Source organism: Pongo abelii, chromosome 1 (genome assembly GCF_028885655.2).
Source record: "Pongo abelii isolate AG06213 chromosome 1, NHGRI_mPonAbe1-v2.0_pri, whole genome shotgun sequence".
NCBI classification, from domain to species: Eukaryota; Metazoa; Chordata; class Mammalia; order Primates; family Hominidae; genus Pongo; species Pongo abelii.
The window spans coordinates 96,854,735-96,861,742 of NC_071985.2; the positions used below are offsets into that span (position 1 = coordinate 96,854,735).

The window sequence follows — 7,008 nt, forward strand, 5'->3', positions numbered from 1 at the left end:
CACCCAGCTAATTTTTGTATTTTTTGTAAAGATGGGGTTTTGCCATGTTGACCAAGCTGGTCTCAAACTCCTGGCCTAAAGTGATCTGTTGACCTCAGCCTCTCAAAGTGCAGAGATTACAGGTGTGACCCACCATGCCCAGCTATTCATCTTGCAGTTTCTACGCAGGCTGCTTCACCGGTAAATGACACTTAATTTGTTTTGAATGCATGTGATTATAAAAAACTGTTCATACTGTTCATCAAAAAGTGGGTGGGATTTTCCATTGATATTTCAAACATCAAATCAATACAATCTATATTCTGAGTATCAATTTGAGTTGCACAGGTTAAGATGAGAACCCTTCACATAGTATTGAGGATGTGATGCAATCTGTACCTGAATTGACATGGTGTTTCCTCATAGTTAGGCTGCCTTTTTGAGAAATATCTTCCATCCCTGAGAGATCAGCTACATCAAGATAGCTCATCAGCTAAATCATGTTGGTCAAAATACCTGCTAACCAAGCAGATAAATAAATTCAGGCCAGGCACGGTGGCTCACACCTGTAATCCCAACACTTTGGGAGGCCGAGGCAGGTGGATCACCTGAGGTCGGGAGTTCAAGACCAGCCTGACCAACATGGAGAAACCCTGTCTCTACTAAAAATACAAAAATTAGCTGGGCGTGGTGGTGGGCACCTGTAGTCCTAGCTACTTGGGAGGCTGAGGTGGGAGAATCACTTGAACCCGGGAGGTGGAGGTTGCAGTGAGCTGAGATCATGCCAATGCACTTCAGCCTGAGTGAGAGAGTGAGACTTTGTCTCAAAATAGTAATAATAATAATAATCTGTCCTATTGTCAGTTGATTTTCAGTGTGCCTTCAGAGGGGGAAGGGAAAGTATTCCCTTGACCTCTACAGTACTTAGCCAAATTTTCACCAGGTCCAGCAAAACCTGAGTGTTCCAGTCACTACACATACTTGCCAACACTTAGTACTGTCAGTCTTTTGAATTGTAGCTATTCTGGAAAGTGTTTACTGATATCTCATAGGTTGCTTTTTGAAATTTTTTGTTTGTTTGTTTGAAATGGAGTTTTGCTCTTGTTGCCCAGGCTGGAGTGCAATGGCATGATCTCGGCTCACAGCAACCTCCGCCTCCCGGGTTCAAGCCATTCTCCTGCCTCAGCCTCCGGAGTAGCTGAGATTAACAGGCATGTGCCACCACGCCCGGCTAATTTTGTATTTTTAGTAGAGACGGGGTTTCTCCGTGTTGGTCAGGCTGGTCTTGAACTCTGGACCTCAGGTGTCCGCCTGACTTGGCCGCTTTTTAAAATTTTAAACGTGTGGGCCAGGCATGGTGGCTCATGCCTGTAATCCCACCAATTTGAGAGGCCAAGGAGGGCACGTCACCTGAGACCAGGAGTTCGAGATCAGCCTGGCCAAATTTTTTTTGTTTAAGAGTTGGGGTGGCCAGGCGCAGTGGCTCACGCCTATAATCCCAACACTTCGGGAGGCTGAGATGGGCAGATCACAAGGTCAGGAGTTTGAGACCAGCCTGGCCCACATGGTGAAACTCCATCTCTACTAAAGGTACAAAAATTAGCTGGGCGTGGTGGCGAGTGATTGTAATCCCAGCTACCGGGAAGCTGAGGCAGGAGAATTGCTTGAACCCGGGAGGTGGAGGTTGCAGTGAGCCGAGATCACACCACTGCACTCCAGCCTGGGTAACAGAGAGGTGGGGTGGCCGGGCATCGTGGCTCACTCCTGTAATCCCAGCACTTTGGGAGGCCGAGGTGGGTGGATCACCTGAGGTCAGGAGTTTGAGACCAGCCTGGTCAACATTGTGAAAACCCATCTCTTTTAAAAATTCAAAAATTAACCAGGGGTGGTGGTGCTTGCCTATAATCACAGCTACTTGGGAGGCTGAGGCAGGAGAATCGCTTGAACCCAGGAGGCAGAGGTTGTAGTGAGCAGAGATCGTGCCACTGTACTGTAGCCTGGGCAACAAGAGTGAAACTCGGTCTCAAAAAAAAAAAAAAGTTGGGATTTGGCTGGGCGCAGTGGCTCACATCATAATCCTAGCACTTTGAGAGGCCGAGGTGGGTGGATCCCTTGAGGTCAGGAGTTCAAGACCAGCCTGGCAACATGACAAAATCCCGTCTCTACTAAAAACACGAAAATTAGCCAGGCCTGGTGGCAGGCACCTATAATCCTAGCTACTCCCAGCTACTCTGGAGTCTGAGACAGGAGAATCATTTGAATTCAGGGGGCAGAGGTTGCAGTAAACCAAGATCGTGCCACTTCCCACCAGCCTGGATCAAAGAGCGAAATTCTGTCTCAAAAAAAAGGGGGGGGGTTGGGGTTGGCCAGGTGTGGTGGGTCACACCTGTAATCCCAGCACTTCGGGAGGCCAAGCTGCGCAGATCACTTGAGCCCAGGAGTTGGAGAGCAGCCTCGGCACCATTGTGAAACCCCATCTCTACAAAAAATAGAAAAATTAGCCTGGCATGGTGGTACATGCCTTTAGTCCCAGCTACTTGGGAGGCTGAGGTGGGAGAATGTGATGTCGAGGCTGCAGTGATGTCAAGGCTACAGTGAGCCATGATCATACCACTGCACTCCAGCCTGGGTGACAGAACAAGACTGTGTCTCAGAAAAAAAAAAAAAAAAAAAAAACCATTGGTGTTGTGCAGGATCTGGATTTTATGGAAAAATAAAGAGCTGGAGTCTCACTCTGTTGCCCAGGCTGGTGTTTAGTGCTGCAATCATAGCTCACTGCAGCCTTGAGCTCTTGGGCTGAAGTGATCCTGCCTCAGCCTCCTAAGTAGCTGGAACTATAGGCAAAAAAAAAAAAAAGAAAGAAAAAAATTACATAACAAGTTATAACTTTGTTTAAGGTGCTTTTCCTTGGCATCATGTCTTTTTTTTTCTTTTGAGACAGAGTTTCATTCTGTTGCCAAGGTTGGCATCTTGTCTTAACTGGGCTTTTACCCATTCTTCCTCGGTTTGGGCAAATGATGGTATAATATGTGGGCCTGGTTTAAGCTCTGTGTCTTTGAGATATAAATTTTCTACCTTGTTTTACCTAAGATTCATCCTTTTAGACATGCAAATTTAGGACTGCCTAGCTAACAATTGCTTAGGGTAATAAAACAGGTAATTAGAAGATTGATAGTCTGAATGGCAAAAAGAAAAACTATTTATTTATTTATTTTATTTTTGTTATTTTTTGAGATGGAGTCTTGCTCTGTCGCCCAGGCTGGAGTGCAATGGCGTAATCTTGGCTCACTGCAATCTCTGCCTCCTGGGTTCAGGCGATTCTCCTGCCTCAGCCTCCTGAGTAGCTAGGACTATAGGCTTGCACCATCATGCCCGGCTAATTTTTGTATTTTTAGTAGAGATGGGGTTTCACTGTGGTGGCCAGGCTGGTCTTGAACTCCTGACCTCAAATGATCCACCTGCCTCAGCCTCCCAAAGTGCTGGGATTACAGGCGTGAGCCACTGCACCCAGTCTATTTTTGTTTTTTGTTTTATGTATTTTGTTGTTGAGGCAGTGCCTCACTATGTTGTCCAGAATGGTCTCAAAGTCCTGGGCTTAAATGCTGTCACCTCAGTCTCCTGTGTAGCTGGGATTACAGGCATGCATCATCACACATGGCAAAAAAAACTATTTGAAAGCCAGTGAATTACAATTTTTTATGAAAGCTATAAGATGTACTTCTGTTTGTGTGTCTATATATCTATATGTGCTATGTGTATATGACAATTTTTGATAAATAAAACTAGCTTTAAATTTGTTAGTAAAATAAAGGCTGTGTGTGGTGTCTCATGCCTGTAATCCTGTAATCCCAGTACTTTTGGAAGCTGAGGCAGGAGGATCACTTGAGCCCGGGTGTTTAAGACCAGCCTGGGCAACATAGTGAGATTTTTTTTTATTTTTTATTTTATTTTTTTATTTTTGAGACGGAGTTTCGCTCTTGTTACCCAGGCTGGAGTGCAATGGTGTGATCTTGGCTCACTGCAACCTCCGCCTCATGGGTTCAAGCAATTCTCCTGCCTCAGCCTCCCAAGTAGCTGGGATTACAGGCATGCACCATCACGCTCGGCTAATTTTGTATTTTTAGTAGAGACAGGGTTTCTCCATGTTGTTCAGGCTGGTCTTGAACTCCCGACCTCAAGTGATCCGCCTGCCTCAGCCTCCCAAAGTGGTGGGATTATAGGCGTGAGCCACCGCGCCCTGCCAAAATAAAATAAAATAAAATAAAATAAAATAAATTCTTATGTCATATTATGTTAAATTAAGTGACAGATAATCACAAAATGTCTGAGTCATTTCTAAGTAAGTTAAAATACCGAAACATTAATTATTAAACATAAGTTTTATACTCTGGCATCTTATTTATATACAATATAGAAAACCTAAATATATTTAGATAGATCTCTTAATAAACAAAAATTGGGCTGATTGTGGTGATGGTGACTCACGCCTGTAATTTTGCGAGGCTAACGCAAGTGAATAACTGGAGCCCAGGAGTTCAACCAGCCTGCGCAACATGGTGCAACCTTATCACTATGACAAAACTAAAAAAAATTAGCCAGGCGTGGTGGTGCGTGTCTCTAGTCCCAGCTACTCTGGAAGCTGAGGTGGGAGAGTCATTTGAGCCTGGGAGGTCGAGGCTGCAGTGAGCTATGATTGTGCCACTGCACTCCAGCTTGGGTGACAGAGCGAGACCCTATCTCTTAAAAAAAAAATTACTTACTTCCTAGGTTTTCACTAGAAATTAGGATTACTAAGAATTAAAATTATATTTAGTATAGGCTGGGCACGATAGCTCATGCCTGTAATCCCAGCACTTTGAGAGGCCGAGGTGGGCAGATCACGAGGTCAGGAGATCGAGACCATCCTGGCCAACAAAGGTGAAACCTCATCTCTACTAAAAATACAAAAATTAGCTGGGCGTGGCAGTGCATGCCTGCAATCCCAGCTACTCGGGAGGCTGAGGCAGGAGAACCGCTTGAACCTGGAAGGCGGAGTTTGCAGTGAGCCAAGACTGCTCCACTGAACTTCAGCCTGGTGACAGAGCTAGACTCCATCTCAAAAAAAAATTATAGTTAGTATATGTAATTAAAACTACTAGATATGGCCAGGTGTGGTGGCTCATGCCTGTAATCCCAGCACTTTGGCAGGCCAAGGTTGCAGTGAGCCGAGATGGCGCCACTGCACTCCACCCTGGGTGACAGAGACTCCATCTCAAAACAGACAAACAAACAAACAAAAAACCTACTAGATATAAAAGAAACAATTCTGTATACAAAGTGTATAAATAAAGGCAAGATATATTTTTGGCAAGGGAAGTTGTAAAAGCATGTAAAAGCATTGAGAAAAAAATAATTTTGTCTATTTTACAAGTTACTTAAAGTTTGTTTCAATTGGAAGGAATAAAAATATAGATAAAACTAAATGGATACAGAAGTTGGGAAGAGAAAGGGAATAGAAAAAGCTTCTGTGGGGAACTGGCTGGGTTGAAAATCATGGCATGGGTACCAGCAGAGTCTGCAGTGGAAGAGTTGATGCCTGGCCCTCTGCCACCAGACAGAAGGTTTCGATTCCTCGTTATCCCGGAGGATGCCTCAGGAATACCTGAGGGAGGTCCATACCAAAGCAGCTCAATGTCCAGATGCTGTGGTACCTCAAATTGACCCAAAGAAGTTGAAAAGGAAGGACAGGCATGGTGGCTTATGCCTGTAATCCCAACACTTTGGGAGGCTGAAGCAGGGGGATCACCTGAGGTGAGGAGTTCAAAACCAGCCTAGGCAACATGGTGAAACCCCATCTCTACTAAGAATACAATAATTAGCTGGGCGTGGTGGCAGGCGCCTGTAATCCCAGCTACTCGGGAGGCTGAGGCAGGAGAATCACTTGAACCCAGGAGGCGGAGGTTGCAGTGAGCTGAGATTGCACCACTGCACTCCAGCCTGGGTGACAAGAGCAAAACTCCATCTCAAAAAAAAAAAAAAAAAAAAAATGAAGTTGAAAAGGAAGCAAGGTGTGAATGTTTCTCTTTTAGGATGCCAACCTGCCCCTGAAGGTTATTCCCCAATACTTCAGTGGCAATAGCAAGTGGCACCGTTTTCAATGTAAGACAGAATGTGCACAAACATAGAAGTCACTGGAAATCACGACAGTTGGATAGTAATGTGACTATGCCAAAATCTAAAGATGAAGAAGGCTGGAAGAAATTTTGTCTGAGTGAAAGTTTATATGCTGGTGTGGTCACTGACAGCTACAAATGAAAGTCCTAGAACTGATTATGTACAAATTGGTTTTCCTCCCTTGGTTAGTATTGCTAGCAGAATGAATCAGACAACAGTAGCTACTGTCTTGGAATATCTGAGTAATTGGTTTGGAGAAAGAGACTTTACTTTGGATTTGAGAAGATGGCTTTATGTCTTATTGGCTTGCCTTGAAAAACCTTTATTACATGAGGTTCATTCACTGATTCAGCAGCTTGCAAGAAGGTGCTCTGAAGTGTGAGGCTCTTAGTAGATAGCAAAGATGATGAGAGAGTTCCTGCTTTGAATTTATGTATATATGTATGTATTTATTTATTTCTTTTATTATTATTATTTTTTTGAGATGGAGTTTCGCTCTTGTTGCCCAGGCTGGAGTGCAATGGCGCAATCTTGGCACACCGCAACCTCTGCTTCCTGGGTTCAAGCGATTCTCCTGCCTCAGCCTCCCGAGTAGCTGGGATTACAGGCAAGCACCACCACCCCTGGTTAATTTTTGAATTTTTAATAGAGATGGGGTTTCACCATGTTGACCAGGCTGGTCTCAAACTCCTGACCTCAGGTGATCCACCCACCTCGGCCTCCCAAAGTGCTGGGATTACAGGAGTGAGCCACCATGCCCGGCCACCCCACCTCTTTTTTTTTTTTTTTTTTTTTTGAGACGGAGTCTCTCTCTGTTACCCAGCTGGAGTGCAGTGGTGTGATCTCGGCTCACTGCAACCTCCACCTCCCGGGTTC

At 44.8% G+C, this 7,008-nt stretch overlaps 1 pseudogene; it reads left to right on the plus strand.

Annotated features, from left to right (window-relative positions):
* Nucleotides 1-6,004: 6,004 nt before the first annotated feature.
* LOC100440624 (gem-associated protein 2-like) lies at nt 6,005-6,548 on the plus strand (annotated as a pseudogene).
* Nucleotides 6,549-7,008: the final 460 nt, after the last annotated feature.